The 22,357-nt window shown below is 40.5% G+C and overlaps 1 protein-coding gene across 1 annotated transcript in view; it reads left to right on the top strand.

The window, feature by feature from the left end:
- Positions 1–6,554: 6,554 nt before the first annotated feature.
- The window catches only part of hao2 (hydroxyacid oxidase 2 (long chain)), a 57,799-nt gene continuing 41,996 nt past the window's right edge, over positions 6,555–22,357 (top strand). Inside the window, exon 1 of the mRNA XM_052014186.1 lies at positions 6,555–6,699. The gene's annotated coding sequence lies outside the window, so the exon portion shown is untranslated. The remainder of the gene's footprint in view (positions 6,700–22,357) is intronic.

Raw genomic sequence — 22,357 nt, 5'->3', positions numbered from 1 at the left:
CCAAATAAAGCAGCCATTCAGCATTACTCAGAGGCAGAAACTACTGTTAATTTCCATATGCTTCATTTCTAAATATTAGTGCAACACGTTCACCTACTGTAGGTGCAGGTGCACCGGCCCCCCTCAGGGGAGACACTGAAGCCTTCTGACAATGCCAAAGGTAAGTGCAGTGTAAGTGGCCTCAACCTCTTTGCCACCTTCTTTATGACTGAAACTGAACATCCTCTGGTAAAGCAAATAGGCCATGATTTATTTATTCTTTTCAATTCAAACTTTTTAACAATATTGCAGTCTCTCAATTGTAATGGAATTGTGCCTTTCCATTGGCAATTGTACTTTTCTAATTTGTATACTGAGCTTCATAGCAGGATTTAATATAGATCTACGATTGAACTCCAGCAGGAATTTTCCAGTTAGACCTGGTGAGTTAGTTGTATTCAGATAACATATGGACATCATATCATAGATACGGTTTTCTCCTCTTATCCTCCAGAGAACCTATATCTTTTTGTGTCTATTCTATTTTCTTCTCCTCTTGTTGCATTATGGTTGCATTACATCAAATTCACTTATATAGGTAATAATGGACAGATGATTTTATTACTGGAAGGCTCTCACTAGTGGGATTCCATAAAGCTCAATTTTCAGTCTATCGCTTTTTCTTTTTTATGTTAATAATTTAAACTTAAATGTACATGGCATGATGAAAGCATTTGCAGATGATGAAAAAGCTGTCCATATGATTGTCAGGGAGTTGGAAAGCTTTTGACATCAGGAGGATTCAGGAGGATACAGATGGTCTGGTCTCTTGGGCAGGAAAGTGGTAAATGGAATTTAATCCAGAGAAGTATAAGGTAATGCATTCGGGAGATCCAACAAAGCAAGGAAATGCATAATAAATGGGAGGATAATGAAAGCATGGAAGAGCAGTGGGACCTTTGAATGTATTTTTACAGACCCTTAAAGGTAGTAGGATAGGTAAATATGATTCTGGAAAAGGCATAATGGATGTTGCCATTATTATCAAAGGCATTAAAAAGGAAGAACAGTGAGAATTGTATACAATGTTTGTTAGGCCACAATTTCAGTATTGTGCACCATATTACAAGAAAGATGAAACTGTGTTTTCTTTTTATCGGGGTAGAAATGTCAGGTACAAAAGGACATGCATTCAAGGTGAGGGGGGGAAAGTTTAAAGGAGATGTGTAGGGCGAGTTTTTTAACACAGAGAGTGGTAGGGGCCTGGAACCAGCTGCCAGGGGTAGTGATGCAAGCAGATATGATATTGGTGTTTAAGAGGCTGTTAGATAGACACATGGATATGCAGGGTATGGAGGGATATGGATCATGTACAAGCGGAGATTAAGTTTAATTTAGCATCATGCTTGGTGCAGACATTGTGGGCCGAGGGGCCTGTTCCAGTGCTGTACTGTTCTATGTGTTCAAGAATGCACATAGAAGATTCATGAGGATGTTTGCAGGCCAGGAAAACTTTTGCTATTAGACAAGGTTGAATAAGGCTCCAAGGCTGGAGCAACACACAAGAAGGTGGAGGAGCTTAGCGGGTCAGGCAGCATCTATGGAGGAAATGACAGTTTGACATAGCAAAATAGTCTGGTGTTGTTTTACTTGGAACAGAGGAGGCTGAAAGAACACTTAATTGAGGTGTGTAAAATTATGAGTGGTCTAGAAAGAGTAAATAGGAAAGACCTAATTCCTTTAGCTGAGGGCTAAGATTAAGGGACATAGGTTTAAAATAATTGGCAGAAGTAATGGGGTAAGATTAGGATTTCTCTCCACCAAACAGGTGGTAGGGGGTCTGATATTCACTGCCTGAAAGGGTAGCAGAGGCTAGAACCTTGGTAGATTAGTGTCTGGGTTTTTTACTTGAGCTATGACCTGCACAGCCATGGATCAAGTACTGGAGGATGGGATTAAGTTGGGTAGTTCTTTATCAACCAGCACACACGAGGTAGGCTAAATGTTATAAAAAGGGCAGAAGTAGACCATGCCACCTCTCAAACCTGCTCCATCATCCAATGGCATCAATGCCCAACCATCAATTATGACGGCCCCGCCACATTCCTTGCGTCACCAGGTGTCCCTCACAGTGATAAGACTATTGAACAATTCCTTTATACAATGAGATGGACTCTTGATCTCACAATCTACCCTATGGTGACTTTGCACCTTACTGTCTACCTGCACTGCACTTCCTCTCTAGCTGTGACATTTTACTCTGTACTGTAATTGTTTTACCTGTACTACACTCTGTACTAACTCAGTGTAACTGCACTGTGTAATGAATTGACCTGTACAATTGGTGTGCAAGACAAGTTTTTCGCTATACCTCGGTACAAGTGACAATATACCAATACCTTTCCTCCAACTTTTCCATCTCCAGCACCCATGCTCAGACCTTTTTACCCTCATCCAAAAGGAATTTCCAACTCTGCCTAGCAACCCCGAAGTCTGTAAGAACCGTCGGCTGGGATCCCAGAGCCCCGTCACCTGCAGTTCGGGGTTTACCCCATGTTGTTTGCTCATCACCATGATCTGCCTCAGCTTCCCGCCCAAACCCCGGGACGTTCCCTGGTGAGCGCTACCCTATCCAGCTCAACACTTGGCGGCGAGGAAGGGCGGGCACCGGGCCGGGAGCGGCGCCGCGGCGAGGTCGCAAGCAAGTAATCCGGGGATACCGAGAAGGTCAGGAAAAGCATTAGCATGTAATACTGAAGATAAAATACCTACATTTAGTAAACGCCCTGCAATTATTGTTTGGGTGTTTAGTGTATGTTTGTCTGAAAATTATGTGTAACCAGACTTGGAAGAGGTTCACCTTTTGTTTTTGTGGTTACAGTAATTCAGTGGTTGCCAGTTCTCATACTATCCTGGACGCTCCTGGGATTTCCCGGGTTCCCGCAGCTGGATTCCCAATCCCCTGCCCAAACGATGTCGCCGCTCTCCCAAGGGTTTGACCTGCTGACAATCTTCCGCTTTCAGCCAATCAACAGTTGGTTCTATCCTGCGAGTGAGACTCGCTGGGATAGACATCTCGACTGGCATGCAAGTGCTGGGCCAAAGAGCCTTTTTCTGTGCTGCGTAGCTCTGTGACTCTGCACCTCCGTGACACTGATTTGCGGCTGCTCCGAAGCTGTGGGTTAGCAGGACGTGATTTTCATGAACCCAAGCGTGAATGGCAGAGAGGTGAATGGCAAGTGCAGTGCGGAGGATGCTGAAAGCACTCAGCATATCTGGCAATCTCCACATGGAGCTTGTCACTTTTTAGCGCATAGTCCAGGAGTTGATGCAGCATGACAGATAAATAGTTAATGTGCGGCCAAGAGTGCAGGGAAAGGGCACACAAAAGAAAGTAAGTTGCAGATAACATTGAACATCAGAACTGATGATGAGGGCAGACAAAATGCCATGTATACTCTCTTTCACAATCACAGAATGCGAATGATGCAAGGCAGTCAGTGTGGGGGCTGGAAAAGGAACACCAATGTATTTTTCCTTGTGGGCATGTGATGGATAACCCTGTTAGACCTTGCCCTGAGGGGTTTGGTGGTGGGGTGGGGTTGGGGGTGGTGGTGGTGGTAGCTTTTGTGGTTAGGTCCATGCCTTTATCTTTTCTCCCTTTACTGTGTTTGTGTCATGGAAGACTTTTCCATTCTAAAATCAATGTAGATAATGCTGAAACTACTCAGCATGTGAGGTGGTGTCTGTCACCTGGCACCAGCTATGCCAACGTGGGTGATCCCAGGACAGTGTGATAGTAGGCAACCCTTAATTACTGTACTACAACTACAAAACATGGTGAACCTGTTATGAAAGGAAAGGGGTCAGTGTATGTTTTGTTATTTCAGATTTCCAACATTTGCAGTGTGTTGCTTTTCTCCTCTGCACTAGATTTCCCTTGCTTCCCTCCCTTGTTGCTATTCTGCTGTAAACATTCTCATCCTTTCAGATGCTTTGGTTATTTCCCTAATTATTCTTTATCATGACCTTTGGATCTGTGCCATCAATCCTTATCCTTCATCTAATCACAGATTTTTCCGGCACTTCTCTTTTCTTCATGATAAATAATCAAATCAATCTCAAATTAATGACAACAATTGCACCATTCCTAAATTAGAATTGGATAAATAGACAACTGAATAAGCTGACATTGAAAACATCCAATTTAAATACAGATTAACATAGCATACTGGCATTTTAGCTGTTAATGAATGAAAGAGTAGACTTCACTCCCAAATACTTTCCAACTCATTAAAACCATTCTGTGGTTGGCAGAAATTGAAATATTTGCTCTTCCCAATCAGTTGCAACTTGTTTTGAGAGGTTATTAATCCTGGAAGATTGTACATGTGTGCATATATTTGAGCCTCAGGCTGTCATGTTTCTCACTAGCACTTGTCTACACTCTGTAAATGAGGATTAACCCAGCACATGGGACAGGTCGCTTGCTAGCACACTGGATGATGATTGCTCCCACTCTCCTGCCTCTAGCCCATTTTACTATCGCATCAAAATTGCCCAAAAGGTTTTGTTTGTGCATAGTTCTTGCTACAAATAACATAGAACATAGAACATTGCAGCACAGTACGGGCCCTTCAGCCCACGATGTTGTGCCAACATTTTATCCAACTCTAAGATCTATCTAACCCTTCCCTCCCACAGAGCCCTGCATTTTTCTATCATTCTTATGCCTATCTAAGATTCTCTTAAATGTCCCAAATGTACCTGCCTCCACCACCACTGCTGGCAGTGCGTTCCAGACACTCACCACTCTCTGTGTAAAAAAAACTTACCTCTGACAGCCCCCCCTCCCTTCCTCCAATCACCTTATAATTATGCCCCCTCGTGTTAGCCATCTTTGCCCTGGGAAAAAGTCTCTGACTCGATCTATGCCTCTTATCATCTTGTACGCCTCCATCAAGTCACCTCTCATCCTCCTTTGCTCCAAAAAGAAAAGCCCCAGCTCGCTCAACCTATCCTCATTAGGTATGCTCTCCAATCCAGGCAGCATCCTGGTCACTCTCCTCTGCACGCTCTCAAAAACTTCCACATTCTTCCTATAATGAGGTGACCAGAACTGAACACAATACTCCAAGTGTGGGCTAACCAGAGTTTTTTAGAGCTGCAATATTACTTTGTGGCTCTTGAACTCAATACCCCGACTAATGAAGGCCAACACACCATACACTTTCTTAACAACCCTATCAACCTGTGTGGCAACCTTGAGAAATCTAAGGATGTGGACTCCAAGATATCTCTGTTCCTCCATTGCCAAGAGTCTTGCCATTAACCATGTATTCTGCCTTCAAATTCAATCTTCCAAAGTGTATCACTTCACACTTTTCTGGGTTGAACTCCATCTGCCACTTCTCAGCCCAGCTCTGCATCCTATCAATGTCCTGCTGTAACCTACAGCAACCTTCTACACTATCCACAACACCACAAACCTTCATGTCATCTGCAAACTTACTCACCCACCCTTTCACATCCTCATCCAAGTCATTTATAAAAATCACAAAGAGCAGGGGTCCCAGAAGAGCTCCCTGCGGAACACCACTGGTCACCGACCTCCAGGCAGAATACTCTCCATCTACAACAGCCACATTTAAGGAAGAGTATCCAATGTGTGAGGTTGGTCTGAATACGTCTGATAAGATGAGATTTCTTCAAAATGCATTGTGATGGTATTTTATCAAAATTACTTCAATGCTGCAACTGACTCTGTTGATAAAGATAATAGTCATTCCAATAGCAATTTGAAATTTGAATTAGGGCACTGATGTGTTGATTAAAGATTTCCAACAATGTAATGCATAACAGCCTGGTACACCAAGTGATAATTAAAGGGTTATTATTGCCAAAATCATAAAGTTGCTGGGGTAGGTGTTGAACTCTGTATCAATGTGCCCAAAACATCGACGATCCATTTCCTTCCACAGATGCTGCCTGACCTGCTGAGTTCCTCCAGCAGCTCTTTTTTTTGTCCCCTTTTGTACCTTGTTGAAGCATAATTTAATAACTGGAGAAATGGCACCATTCTTTTCTTTTTTCCCTGTGTTTAAACTAAGTTTCACATGAAGACCTATGCCAGTAGCTAAGAGCTTAACCTATCTTTTTTGCTTTTCCAATGTTACTGCTGCTGTACATTTCTAATGTTTTTACAATGTTTAACAATATAAAATAAGGCTCAAGATTGAGGTAAAGTTAGGCATTGCATTTATTGACACCATTGAGCAAAAACTAATTGCACAAGAGGCATATTACCACCTGGAAAGATGAAAGTGGGTGAATCATTAGAAAAAGGCAGCATGTCAGAAACTTCTGAAGTTGAAAAACATTTATATACACATTTGGATAGATTAAGCCAATTAAATGTTAATTCCTCAATTACTATTGTTACTAACCAGCAACAAAAGAAACACACCGAGTCATGTATCAGTGTTAAAAACTACTTTATTAATAACTACTTATGATAATAAGAAAAATAAAAGTAAAAACGTTAGAATGTTAGAAGTAAAAATGTTAAATCTTGAACATTAACCCCAAAACTAAACTCGTAGTGGGTGTGTGTGGCAAACTCCCAAACTCCAAGTCCAGGAATAGTTTTCAAAGTTCAGTTCAGCAAGCTGTAAGGTGATACGTGAGCAAAGGCTTCTTCAAAACCACCGTTGACTGAAGGTAAGATGTAGATGTTGAGAGAAAATAGAGAGTAATTACGAAATCCAAATATTCCACGATGGAACCCATACGACACCTCAGTGTCTACTCAGCAGTGACTACTCCACCGCTTTGTTCCGAAGCATCTGCCACCCCGAAAGGCACTCGAATCGTGGCTGTCCACACAAATACCTGTTTCCTTCTACAGGTTAACGACAAAGTGGACTCCACTGCTTTGTTCCGAAGTATCTGCCATCCCGAAAGGCATCCGAGATGTGGCCGTCCATACAAATACCTGTTTCCCTCTGCAGGTTAATGACAAAGTGGACTCCACCGGATTACTCCAAAAATCCATACATGGATTGTAGTGACAGACACAGTTACTGTTTTTCATCCGTCGATAGAGACTAGCAGGCTGGTCTCTCTCTCTCTCTCTCTCTTCTTTCTGACTGAATCCGACTGTCTGCCCCAAAAACGTCATTACGTCCTTATTTTCTGTTGTCATCATCACGCCACACACACACACACACACACTCACCACACACACACACACACACACACACACACACACACACACACACACACACACACGCACACTCAACACACACACACACACACACACACACACACACACACACACACACCACTGTGCTCTATCTTAAAGGGACATTCACCAATAGTAACCTAGTCCGTGACACTATTATTTGCTGCTTCGAGGCGCAATAGCAAATTATGATAACTTAAGAATTACTGTGGATACATTTTTTTCACTTCTCCCATTTATTCTTTAAAACCAACAGAAGAATTTAATCAGCAAGTCTCTGCACCATAAGACTACTGATTGTCAATGTGTTTAAATTGTTTGGAGCTATGAGTGCATGTTTAAAAAATGTGGTGTTTTATAAAGCATTTTTCATACCACCCATACCCACCCCAATATGAAAATGTAATCTGAATTATTGCACATTATTTCCTTGCTTGTGCATGTCATGAGAATGCTCGACTACAAAGTTTATTTCACCTTGCAGTCTATATGAGTTTACCATCCTCAAAATAGAGAAAGTTACCATTAATATGAAATTATGAATTTTCCAGATTATGAATACCACACGACTAAGACATGGTCCAACATTGTAATTAACTCATATAATAGTGGATGTACTAGTGGATATGTTAGATTTTTCATACTACCTGTGTTTGAAAACTTTTTTTTAACAATATAAAAAAGGAATATTGAGATTTATTTTTAATTAAGATATTTTTTTCCTCAAAGTTCTCCTTGACACGTGAGACAGTGATCAAAGCCTTTTGAGTTAGTAATTGCATATAAATGAAACAAAATAACTCACCTTCTCATATTCCGATCCTGGTTGTTAGTCTCACTTGCTACCTTCCAGGTAGTACAGCCAAGAATGTCTGCTCGTCATTGGGCGGGAGTATTGTAGCTGCAACCTTACATCTGAACAATATATGATACCTTAAAATAGAAGACTGCACATTCTCACTAGACTGATTCAGAATTAATTTACTCACATTGTCAGCATTTCTGATGCATGGTTTGATCGATATTCAGTGAAAGGTTCCTTTCTTCAATAAATTCAGCAGCTGGGTTGTCAATGCCCTGCACTGAATAAAGTGGTACCACATTTAGAAAGTTATTGAGAAGGCAGCCAATTAAGTAACATCAGAAACTGTACTTATCCAATTAAGCTTGTCGAAATTATTATGCTACAGTGTCAAGACGTGATTTGTGCAGAGTCAAGACGTGACTTCCTTTAAAGCATTTTCTGATGCAGTTTTTAGAGCAGCAGTCCAGCAAAATAATAAGAAAATGGCAGTCTTTATCAGATCAGTAATGTCTCAATGATTCAGTTTAGAACTGTATATCACACAAAGGCAAAATGTCCTCTTTCTTGAGGCAGTTAATGAAGATAAAAGAAGATACAAAGGCTCAAATCTGGAAAAAAATTTTAAAAAATACTATTAAGCAGCTCAAATGATTGAGTGCTGGACCTTAATGAGTAGTTGGACGTCCTCAGGCTGGAAGAGAGCTGTTATTTCTTGGCACTCAGAGTATTGAAGCCCATAGTGAAGTAAGGTATTGAAACTGATATAATTGTCACACCAAGATCAAGATATTAAGTCATTAAGAAATTGAATCAAAATTATTAAATAAAAAAATCTATTGCGCTCACCTACAGTTCATGCAAAGGGCACTCTTCATCAATTTAAATATTCTGGTTTGGTCACTTTGTTTTATTCTTTGCAGGAGTTGGCCATCACTAACATGGCCAGAATTTAACGTCCATCTCTAAAAGGCCTTGAGAAGGTCATGGTGAGGCACCTTTTTGAACCTTTAGAGTCATGTGGTAAAAGTACCTGAAGACTGTTAGGTGGGAAATTTCAGGATTTTGACCCTGATGCTGAAGAAATGATGACACACACCAATAAAAGGGACATTTGGAGTTGGTAGTATTAATGTTTACATGTGTCTGTTGCATTCGCTTGTCTACTTGATTGAGCCTGCAGGTTTGGGTGGTGCTATTGATGCTTTGTCAAATTGTTGCAGTGTATCTTAGTGAAGGCACACACTGCTGCCACAGTACTCTGACTGTGAGGAAGAGAATATTTGGGTTTGTGGATGAGGTGTCAGTCAAGCTTCATCTTGGATGATGTCGAGCTTCATGAGTATTATTGGAGCTGCATTCATCCAAGCAAGTAGAGAGTACCTTATCATGCTTCTAGTATGTACTTTGCATGTGGTGGAGATACTTTGTAAGTTAGAAAGTTAAATGCTCAGCATAGCCCTGACTAGGTTCTTAAGTAGTTGTATTTTTGCAGTTGGTCACTTAAAGTTTCTGGTCAATGGTGGTCCCTAGAATAAAGATGTGGACAGAATTCAGTGATTTAAAAATGCCAATGAATGTCCAACAGGGATGGTCAGTGCCTATTCCTAGAACTGTGCAAACTCTTCTGCCACTGCAATACTCTGCTGTGATACATAGGCCAGACTGGACAACGATGACAAGATTTCCTTCTCTTAAAAGCACTCGTGTGCCAGATTTTCCCAACAATCCAGTAGTTTCATGATTGCCATCACGTTATCACATCGTGATCACTAACTTTTTACTCCAGATATTTAAAAAATAATTGAATTCAAATTCACCACCTACTCTGGTGATGCTTGAACTTGCTTTTCCTGATAATTATTCCAGGCCTCTGGATTGCTAGGACAGCAGCATCACTATTATGCTACTACCCTACCCCATGTAACAGCATAAAGAGCTAATGAAGAAGTCAACAGCTCAGATTGCCTTCCTTCTGCAATAAGGAATATACATTGCATGGAGTGGAAAAACAAAACACAAGAAATTATTTATGTGGAGCATTTTGGTTTAAAAGAAAACAGTTTTTTAACCAAATAAATTTCTTCCTGCTGATTTCAAAACATGTTTATGATTAACTGCATGGGAAAACCAAGACATGTTTTTAATGTTGTTGCTTCTTTAAGTGGGAATTCAGTTTGACTCCAATAATTTTACCCACAACCTACCAATAAATTTTCTGTGCACCACATCACATCTCAGATCCCTGCCCTTGATTGCACGTGACAGCTTGTTAAACCCTAAATGCCAATTACACACTTTCCTTGCTGAGTGCAGATTTTTCTCCAAATAATGATGAATCGAAGAATTAGTAATCGCTCGCCTTGAGCCCCATTCCTTACTGAATTATAAACAGGCAGGTAAACTGGATGCCCATCCCCGATAACTGCATTAGCCGTCAAAAAGATTCTGCTTTACCTAATAAATCTGTCAACACATCTTTATACCTTGCAGCATAGCCACTCTGATCAGTTAGCCAAGAGCATGTGCTGCCTCTCTATGAAGGAAACTATGTTTCTCAACAACAACAAAAAGTAATATTTTTACAATTTGTAGAATTAGTGTTCATTTTATCCTTGTGTCAAAAATCAGATTATGTAGATTTTAATGCATATGTATACATTTTTCTTAAATTGTGGAAAAAATGTCATTTAATCATGGACAGTTAATGTGCTTTCTGGCAGGCCAAGCTCCTTTGAACTGGATAATCAAAACTGGCTGTGTAATATAAAACATCTTTTGAACATAGAAACCGTGTAAATTCTGGCTTAAACAGATACAAACAGTTCAGTTTCACTAATCATCACATGTGTTTGCAGCTAAACAGGCAAAATTTGGGCTGTCTTTATGTAAAGTAGATAACACTGCAGAGAAGAGGACTTTTTTTGCCACTTGTCGATTGATGCCTATTTTTTTAATGTTCATTCGTGAGATATGAGCAATGCCATTCCCTTCAGGATAGTGTGGTGATGTGCCTTCTTGAACCACTGCAACCCATGTGACGAAGGGTACTCCCGTGATGCTGTTAGGGAGGTAGTTCCAGGATTATGTGATAATTCATCCATAATGAAGGAAGAGTGACATATTTCCACTGCATGATTTTAAAGGTTTTGGAGATTGTATTCCCTTGTACCTGCTGCCATAATCTTGTAACTAATTCTGGATGCTCTGATGAAAAAGGCTTGTTGAGTTGCAGCAGTCAGACGTTTTAGGTGGTACATCGTGAAACCACTGTGCATGGTAGGAAGGAATGAATACATAAGGTGGTTGATAGGGTGGCCAAACATGAGCCTGCTTTGTCCTAGATCATGTTGAGTTTCTTGAGGATCATTTGACCTGCAATCATCCAGGCTATTGGAGCATATTCCATCGCATTCCTAACTTGCACCATGTAGGTGTTAGAAATGATTTGGAGAGGCAATGTAGGTGAGTGCTGGATCTTAAGAAGCAAGTCCTAAGGCTTCAGGAGAGCTGTTACTTCTTAGCCCTCAAACTACAGAAGCCAATACTAAAGCAAGATATTGCTATTGCACAAATTATCACGACAAGGTGCGATGGCATTAAGAAGTTGAATCAAAACTATGAAATAACTAAGTCCATTGAGCCCATTGGCAGCTCATGCAAAATTCACTCCATTAGAGTTTACCATAATTTAAACATTCTGATTTAGTCACTTAGTTTCATTCTTTGCAGGAGTTAAACACCACTGGTATGGATTGGATTTAATGCCTAGCCCCCAAAAGGCCTTGAGAAGGTGGTGGGGAATACTGTTCTGAACTATTATGTGGTGAAAAAACTGTTGTTAGGTGGGAAATATCATGACTTCAACCTGACGATAAGTCGATGTGGACTGTATCTGAAATACAAAAACAGTGGTCCATTTGAGTATTGGGCTGAAGGTCTTATGACAAATATGTAGGGATTTGGTGACCCCCATGTGGAGTATTGTCTACAGTTTGGTGTCCTTATCTAAAATATCATGCTTGATCATCTACTTCATTGCCATTATCTGTACTGTGCCCCTATCCATTAATTCCCTTAATGTACAGAAATCCAATAATCTGTATTTTGAATTAGAATCGCAAGAGACTGCGGATGCTGGAAATCTGGAGCAACACACAAAGGAGCTGGAGGAACTCAGCGGGGCAGGCAGCATCTATGGGTGGAAATGAACAGTCGATGTTTCAGTTTGACGACTGAATTAGTGCTGCTTCTTGCACCCGTGCGGAGCTCATCAATTTCATCAACTTCGCTATCAACTTCTGCTCCATCCTCAAATTCACTTTGTCTGTCTCTGACACCTCTTTCCCTTGTCTTAATCTCTCTGTTTCCATCTCAGGAGACAGATTATCCACTGACATCTTTAACAAACCCACTGACTCCCATGGTTACCCGGACTATACCTCTTCCCACCCTGTTGCTAGCAAGGACACAATTCCCTATTCTAAGTTGGAGGAATTGTGTCTCCGCTGCATCTGTTCTCATCATGAGGTTTTCCGCTTCATGTCCTCCTGTTTCAGAAAACAAATTCCACCCCCCCCCCCCCCCCCCCGCTATTGATGGAGCCCTCACCCACATCTCTTCTATTTCCTGTAAATCTGGCCTTTCCCCATTCCCTCCCAGGCAAAACAGGAAGAGAGTTCCTCTAGTCCTCACTTACCATCCCACCAGTCTGTGCATTCAACATATCATAACATATCATTCTCCGCATCTCCTGCCATCACATCATCCCCTCCTCTCCCCTCTCCGCTTTCTGCAGGGATTTCGCTCTCCATGACTCATTTGTCTGCTCGTCCCTTCCCACTGATCACCCTCCAGGCACTTACCCTGCAACTGCACTGTTACGCCTGTCCCTACATCTCCTCCCTTACCACCAATTCAGGGCCCTAAATAGTCTTTCCAGGTGAGGCAGTCCACATGTGAATCCATTAGTGTTATTTATTGCATCCAGTGCAGCGGCCTCTACATTGGTGAGACCCGATGCAAATTAGGGACCGCTTCACCGAGCTCCTTCACTTCATCTGCCATACCAGTCAGGATCTCCCAGTGGCCAGCTATTTTAATTCCACTTCACATTCCCACACCAAATGCCTGTCCACAGCCTCTTCCACTGCCGACTCAAGGCTAGATGCAGATTAGAGGAATAGTTCCTTGTATTCTGCCTTGGTGGTCTTCAACCTGATGGCATGAATATCAACTTCTCTAACTTGTGGTAATCACTCCCCTCTGTCCCTTCCCCATTTTTGTCCTGATGCCGCTGGCCCCCGTCACACTATCTCTTACCCCTCCCTGCCCTCTCCATCTGCCCATCATCCACACTGTCCCCCCACCAGTTCCCCTGCTCACTTTCTTCCCTTTATTCCGTGGTCTGAACGTCTCCAATCAGATTCCATCTTCTTCAGCCCTTTGTCACTTCTACTTGTCACCTCCTAGCTTCTTACATCCTTCTCACTCTCCCCCTCCCTCACCTGCCTATCACCCCCCTCACCTGGATCCACCTATCACCCGCCAGCTCTTGCTCCACCCCTTCTCCCCGCCTTTTTACACTAACTATCTCCCTTCTTTCCAGTCCAGATGAAGGATCTCGACCCGAAACGTCAACTGTCCATTTCCCCCCTTTGATGTTGCCTGACCCGCTGACTTCCTCCAGCTCCATTCTGTGTTGCTCTATTTTGAATTAACTCAGTGGTTGAGCCTCCACAGCCACTGCGCATTCCCTCCCCCCAGTCCTGGAAAGGAGAATTCCAAAGATTTACCGCCCTCTGTATAAAGACATTTCTCCATTACCAACAGGCTTACCCCTTGTTCTGAGACCGTGACCTGTGGTTCTTGACTCCTCAACCAGAGCAAACTTCATCTCTGCATCCGGCCTGCCAGGCTCTGAAAGAATATTGGAAGTTTCAAATTGCCTCCTGTCGTTCTTCTAAACTCTGGAGATTACAGTCTCAGTCTGCGCAATCTCTCCTGATATGGCAAACCTACCATCCCTGGAACCAGCTTAGTGAATCTTTGCTATATTCCCTCCATGGCAAGAATTTTTAGATTAGGAGCTCAAAACTGTGTATAGTACTCCAGAGGTAGTCTCGTCAAGTCTTGTACAGTAACAGGAAGACATCTTTACTCCTGTACTCAAAATCTTTCATTATAAAGGCCAACATACCAATTGTCTCCCTAAATGCTTGCTGCACTTACATGTTTACTTTCACTGACTTGAATACAAGACTCGGAATGAACATCAACACTTCGTAATCTTTCACCGGTTAAAACTACTCTGATTGTGAAAGTGGATACCTTCACATTTTTCATGTTATGTTCCATCTGCCTACTCACCCACTTTGTCCATATCCCCTCAAAGCCTCTTCACATTCTCTTCCTCGCTTATAATCCCACCTAACTTCATATTATCAGCAAACCTGGAAATATGACATTTGGTGATCTTGGTTATGGAATGGAGGCAACGAAAGGTGAACAGTTTCTCGTTCATCATGCACCATTTTCTATACCTGAGAAGCCACCTCACAGTGAGGGCAGACATCAATGAAGAAAATCCAGCACCAACTCCAATGCACCAGCACAACTTTTGACCGCCAGTCGTCCCATCTACCCACTGTTTCAGCATGTGTCCTTTCCCAGGCCGATATCCCCAGCACTGAGGCCCCAGTTACACACTGTTGGTTACATTGGGCAGCATCTGCCGTTTGCATTATGGATGCCAAACTCCTGAACCTGACAAGTCAAAATGTGAAAAACTTCAATGACAAATGACCTTCTTTAAGGACAAGTGGTCAATTTTATGGATGATGCATACAATACCTTTTTCCAAAATGATGTTATAAAGCCAGTAGAAAAAAATTACCGAAATTCGATTTGATCTAAATATAACTTGCTATTAAACGTGATTGTGGAATTAATATCAGAACTCTTGTTAATAATATTAATGGAGAGATTGTGAGGTTGAATACAATTGGCGATAATTACTACTCTTTCAAACAGACAATATTGGGTTGGGTGCCCATTTCTATACTGTTTCTGATTTTCTGGAACACTTGGTTAATGAAGCTTATTTTATGTTATTGCCATAGAGTATGGTTTTATAATCTAAATATAAAAATTTAAAAATAAAGTTAACACCTGAAATTTAAAACATTTAAATTAAATCAAAATAGAATAGAGCTGCCTCCCAGCAGAGCACCATTCCCAGGGCTGCATCAGGCGTCTCCCGACACTGGCCGCCGTGATGGGAGCAGTGCCTGGTGCAGTGGTGGTGCCTGGCTGCCCCCAGCTCACTAGCTGACAAACCTGTCAGTCAAATCTTTGATGTTCAAACATCCAAGGTCACTCAGTGCCTGTGGAAAAATAATAATACTGTTAAAATAATTAAAACCATTAAAAATTAAAGTTGAAAGATTACAAAGACATATTTAAATCAATTAAAAGATTTTAATTAATTTAAGAATCACTGGCAAAAGTTAGCACCATGCAGCCTATTATTTATGTATATATGTTGCAATTTGAAATTGGGCGCACACCACCAGCATGAAAATTATTTCTCTTATTTTTAAAAACTTTAGTGAAAACATTTATACCTTTGTGAAAAATTTTAATTTCCACCTGCATTTTGGATTGTGCAACAAGTGACCTTGTCCTCTTTAAAGACAGTTGTTTCACACCAGGCAGACTTTGAGGGGAGCAGTCCATAAAGGTTGCAGTGTATCTCCAAGATGTGATATTCAGAAAGATGCATGCATGCAATTAATAGTTCCCTGTACTGTGGTGAAGACTGCCACAAGCTTTCTCTACCTGCAGTTCTCTGAAAATAATATGCATTTGGCTCTTTTGGAGTGGACGTCATCAAAGATCTTCCTTATCAGCAATGGCTGCAAAATATTAGACATTGAAAATATCTCAGGCATCAGGATATGACTTACGTTAAAAGCATTTTTCCTAGTCTGCTCTGTTTCCCCCCGCCTCCAAGAGGACTACCCATTGATCCACGCATGTGTGGGATCAATTGGCTTGTGCAGAAGCCTAAAGTCAAGACAAAGTCTTTCACACCATGGACTTTAACAATCTTAAAGGACTCCAGAAAGCAGCATGGTTACAACCATAGGAAATCGGCAACTAATTTACAGGAAGATAAAAATTTCTTCAAGTAGTGCTGATGCTGAGTCCTTTCTACTGGAGGAGGTGGGCATTAACTAAAATGTAAAGCTTCACCTCAGCAATGCCTACATCACATCAGCTATGCATGTAGTTTGATACCATAATCTACCTAATCCAAGTGCTTCTGGTAGATGTTAACGTTGCCTGCATTAATACCTTTCCAATGAGGTGGCCAATGCAATGTGTGTCAGATGCTTTATTGGAACTTATTCAGCTCTTATCATTCAAACAAAGGGCATCACTGAGCCAAACTTGGCACCCAAAATAATGAGTTACTGCTGGAGTGATGGCTCTCTTGAGTCAAGAGATATGAATATGTCTTAAAGAAAACAAGATGCTGGAGGAACTCAGCAGGCCAGGCAGCACCTGTGGAGAAAAGCAGACGATCAATGATTCGGGCCAGGACCCTTCTTCAGGACTGAAGATAGGAAAAGGGGAAGCAGTCCTGACCCAAAACGTTGACTGTCTGCTTTCCTCCACAGATGCTGCCTGGCCTGCTAAGTTCCTCCAGCATCTTGTTTTTTCATCTAGATTCCAGCATCTCCAATCCTTTGTTTCTCTATGTCTTAAAGAGTTTGTCAGATTAATTTCAAAGTTGATTTTTTTTTTGATTAAAAGAGAGCTCTGTACTGCTTAGGTCATTTTCCATTAATGCTCATATCTGCTAATTTATGTCGATAGACAAGAGTTTATATGTGGCCTCGGATGAAGCCTGGAGAAATAAAACAATTCCTCAGATACACACCAACACTAGAACTTCATCACAATTTAAATGGCAATGGTGTGAAATCAGTTAAAATGTTGCAAGGTTGCAGGTGCAGTATAGCCAGGGAAACAGGAGATCTAGAATGCAAGTGAATGGTAGCTAATGGGGTCTCTCCTGAAACAATCAATGGAAGGATGAGGAAGAATGCAAAATAAAAATTGATGGGAATTGTTGTGGGAGAAATTTAAGTCAAATAGAGTGTAGGAAAAGAAATAAAGAGAGGGGAATGATGAATAGGTTAAGAGAGAGGGAGAGAGTAAAAGAAAACAAAGAAAGAGAAATGTAAAGTTAAAATTGTTTAAATCTTCCCCAAGTCTTCAACTGAAGGAATAGAATATCATACTTGTGATGATTACTGCTAATTTTCAAAAAGATCGTTTGGTAGTAAGTAGTAAATCCATACAATGTTAAATGTGCTATTAGATTCTCATTCTAAACATCTACAAAGGGTTTTGTTCACAGTTTGTGCAAAAATATAACATCTTTAGGATTTTCAATGCATTGTTATGGTAGCTAATGAGAAGTTAATGAAGGAACAGCTCAACTCAAGACTGCATGTTTTGCCTATTGCCTTCTAACTTCACATCTGCTCCTGGCTTCAAGTTGCAATAACGTTTATGCAAAGTATTAATTGCTTTCTGAAAGGAACTCCATTCTCTTTTGGAATACTCACCTTGTACATTTAGAAGTTACTTTATGTTAATTGTACAGGTAGTTCTCTTTTGAGCAGTTGATTGATTAACATAGGGGATGTTTTGCTAAACATTGGGCTACATTTGGAGCCAGACATTTATTTATATAATATGTTATAGTTTGTGAAAAGTGGGGAAAATAGGGCATGCAATTGTATTGCATTTTTCACTACCTCAAAACCACCCAAAATGACCTCAAAGCAAAGCAATGCTTTTTAAGTAAAGTTACAATTTAGAAACCCTGATCCAATCAGAGTGCAGCATGTACTCACCTCAATCCTGAGTGAGATTGTCTTGCTGGAGCATGGAACATGTTCTAGTGTGGGCAACATTGAGTACTCCTAGATCATCAATCACGTAGAAAGACTTAAAATTAGGCTCCCTTTAACCTGCTTGATAATATGTAAACCAAAATGCAGAAAAATCAATGTTGCCCATGCAAGAAAATGTCCTATTCTTCAAGAAAATTCCACTGTAACAATATAATTCTCCCATTTCCTGCACCAATTAATTTTTCCTAATGACCTTTTGTGTACAATGTTGTTAATTTAATTTCAACCATGCTAAATGTATGGTGATTTGTGTTGTACACCAATAACTCGCTAGGAACTTGTTTAAGAATGACTAATTGCATCTACCTATCGACCCTTATAGCTGAAGAAGGAAGGTTCACATTCCGTCCTCCTGCACTGGGCGCAAACCCTGGGACTGAAAGGAGCATGTGTTAAGCTTGTTGCCACCCAGTTCTTCACAATTCCATTAATGGTACACATGCTGCAAAACATATAGTACATGATTGTGTAGGAAGTGCAAGGGAGTAATATTATTGGCGATGTCATGGATCCTGAACTTAAGTGAGTGTTTGTGAACTATAACTTAACTACAGTTTGAGTTATTGAAAATATGTAGCACAGGCCACCTGTTGTTTGCCAAGGATGGGGAGTTTTCAGAAACAGACAAAAAGATAGTTAATCCAAATAGAGCAAATCAAAAGAAAAATGCATATATGCTTTCAACTAGTAGACTTTCAGCAGGCAGCTTCTCATCGCAGTCCCAGTATAGAATAACAGTGTATTTACATAACACTCTCTATGTAAAGCCTTGTATATTTCAGTACATGTGTGAGAACAAGCTGCCTATAACCTTAAGGACTTTGTGTCTTCAATTAAAATTTGATTTTTGAAATTTCTTTTGGGTGATTTTAAATGGTTGGTCAATTTGATTTTAATTTTCTATATTTAATTCAATCTGAGGCATTTTTTTTCTTTTCATTTTGAAAGAATTTTTAAGTCTAATGAAACCCAGCAGCATGGGGCTCAGATCTGGGGCCACACCTCATGGTCTTAGTGTAACCGTTTTCTCATTACTGACGTGAAGTAGGCTGAAAACTAACTCCAGGCAACACAGCAGAACCAAAGCTTAATGAATTGGGGATATTAGGTGATATTTCACAGGTGCAACCTATTCAACTTGATTATATGTTTCCCAAAAGAAAAAGAAGCATCTACAACGATAACATTATAGAATGTATTAAGTTTTGAGAAATTCAGTTTCAAGAACACCTGGAGGAATTCAATAGAACAGTGAGATCTCCCATCCTGCCCAACAATCATTTCCCAAGTCATATTGAATCCTCTGTTTATAAGAAATAAATAAACTTCTGAACCTCTTGGAGATTTTTTTTAATCTCAAGCTCATGAACCTGAGAGATGTTTTTGTCATGTTAAGCTGAGACAAAAAAAGTGTTATGAAAACCATCTCTCCACACTTTCTTGTATTTTAGATTTTATGGCATTGTAGTAATTGATTTTTCTGAAATCCCAAGGGAACTATGAAAATGAATTAAGAACAGATCATGTTATTGGTTCCAGCTGGCAGCATGATCCAAGTAAGCAAAGAGTGTTCAGCAATATGTGTTTGGTGATGTGGTGCTTTGCCGGGGTATCAACATCTTAAATAGAAACAGAAAATTTTGGAAGTACTCAGCAGATCAGGCAGCATCTTTGGAGAGAGAAACATGAACTTTCATTAGAAAAGTTTTAAATTGCTGAATGTGTGCAGGGTGGTGACAAGAACAGAAGGGAAGGGCTGTGATGACCAGGTGAAGTTAAAGTGTGATGCCACCACCAGATCTCTGCCCTCCACTTTCAGCATTTCAGTGCTGTGGTCCATACTTCTATCTCTTCCAATATCTACTCACCTTCTCACAGCATGTTACCTGTGCAATCACAAGAGGTGCTGCACTTTCCCTTTTATCTTCTCCCTCTTTGTTGTCTAGGTGAAGCAACAATACACTTCTATTTCTTCCCATTTAGTTCATTGAATCTAATGCTTATGATGTGGTCTTCTCCACAGGGGAGTAAACCAAACACAGTTTGGTTGACCAATGTGCAGAATTTCTCTCTTCAGTCCACAGAGGTAACCAAGAGTTTCTAGTTGCCAGCCACTTTAATTCTCCATCCAACTCCCCCTTTCATCTCTCTGTTTTAGGGCTCCTGCATTGTTCCAATGAAGCTAATGTAATCTCAAACATCTTCCAAATAAGACTCAACAGCATTCAACAATTTCAGATAATTTCTGCTCTTTTTTCTGGCATTCAATTTTAATTTTTTTTTCTCTTCAGACTTCAATCATTTATTCACACTTACTTTACACATGCCTTGACCATACTCTTTCAGCTAGCACCATTACCCCATGTCGTTCAATCCCTCCTGGTCTCCACCCTATCACCGACCTTCCCCTTTGTTCTCTCCACCTCTCTCTCCTCACTCTGCAATATAAAGCATCTTCCATTTTTACTTTTCCCTGACTTGGAACTTTAATTCTATTTCTCTGTATTCAGATACTGACTATTTACAGAATCTGCTCAATTTTGCTTTTGGTTATCAACATATTTCCCATTTAGATGGAATCAACTCCAATATATCCTGAAGGTTCTCTTTTTATAAAGCTAAAACCTGCTGAAATAATAACTCATTTCCAAAGAACTGGGCTTGAAAATCAAGTGTACTCCTTTAAAAGGATTTCAGAGAATTGCTATCATAGAGTGAAATTATAAAGTTGATTCTATAACCCCAAAGTGAAGATCCTGGCCTGGAGGTGATGGCCCCCATGGATCTTAACAGCATATTTCAGTTAACAATGATGTTGAAGAAACCCACTCACCACTAGGAAGCTGCAGGAGCAGGAAGGGTCTGGGCATGATCTTGTCCACAGAGGAGTGCCTAGGGTTAGGGTTAGAGTTAGTAAAAAATGCCATGTCTCGGAAGATGGATGCCTTCTTTGTGAAGCTTGATGGGAAGGAGAAACCCCTGGCTCCCTAGGACCTTAAAAACAGAAAACATATCTGGGGTCTCCATATCAGTTTCTGCTTCTTAGCATATTTCTGCTATATGATAACAATGCAGACTATTCTCTGTGGTAAAGTTAATAATATGGTATAATGCCAAGGGTATCACTTAAGATTAAGTAGCCTCCCAGTGGTATTCAAGGAGGTTTGTCCAGAGCCTAAGCTGTAAAAATTACTACTGCCCACAATGTGACGATCTGGGGCTGGATTGTTTGAGTCCAGTATTTTAGCAATCCTTCAGAGGGGTCTTTATAAGGACAATTGGTCAGCAAGGATAAACTTACGTGTGCAGTCTCAAAAAGGAAGAAAATTGGTCTGGAAATTCCTTGGAAACGCTACCATTCTGGTGGTGTTTCTTTCCCAAAAAGTGAAAAATGCCAGTGAAGGCAGAGGAATTTCCCAGCCACAGCATGTGGTGTAATGTTCTTTTTCCACATGTCTGCTCAATATATCAGTGGACACAAAAAGGATGAAAATATTGAGATTATTATCTAAACAGAATTGATCCAATGTAACCCTGTTTTCAGGCAAAAATGATTTTGTATTTAGATAAAGAATGTTCCATTACACTAGTAACATTAGAGGCAAGAGGGAGTAATGAGAATGTGCTTCAAATTAGCCAATTCAGATGGACTTCTTTATACTAAGAACAACAGGAGGCTGAGCCCCAAATAATTTCACTGGATCTCAATAGCTTTTGTATTCATTCATGAGATGTGAGTTCCACTGACATCTATTGCCCATCCCTATTGTCTTTGAAACTGACAGATTTGCTGGGCCTCTTTGGGGCTTGGGGCATGAACCAGGTGAGCTTTTATTACAACCTGGTGGTTCCTTACTTGCCGTTACTGATACTAGATTTTTTTTCCATGTTAATCATCTGAATTTGAATTTATCCAGCTCCTTGGCAGGATTTAGATGTTGTTACAGTGCCAGCTTTGTCACAATCCGAAGCTGTCAGTCTGAAGTCTATAACACGTTTCCCTAAGGGCTGGCACTTCTGGTCGTTGAAAAATGTTACCTGAAATTCAGAGCTACAATCGTCATGTAATTCCTAAACCCAAGATTTATGGCTGTACACCCCCAGGCACTTGGAATCGGCTACTGATTTCAGAGAAAGTTAAATCTATTTGTGGAAGTATAATGTGTTTTTTTGTGAATATGATGTACCAAGAACATCTTGTCACATTATGCATTAGAAACTGTGATCCTTCAGTTATTGCAATTATTTTAAAAACAGTTATTCTTACTTATATAAACCTGTTTAGAACAAATGATTCACCACGTTTCGTTATTGGAATCCAGTATTGGACAATTTTCACAG

The sequence above is a fragment of the Pristis pectinata genome, chromosome 4 (genome assembly GCF_009764475.1).
Source record: "Pristis pectinata isolate sPriPec2 chromosome 4, sPriPec2.1.pri, whole genome shotgun sequence".
Taxonomy (NCBI): domain Eukaryota; kingdom Metazoa; phylum Chordata; class Chondrichthyes; order Rhinopristiformes; family Pristidae; genus Pristis; species Pristis pectinata.
The sequence above is the reverse complement of the archived record's forward strand: the minus strand, read 5'-3'. Positions and strand labels throughout refer to the sequence as shown.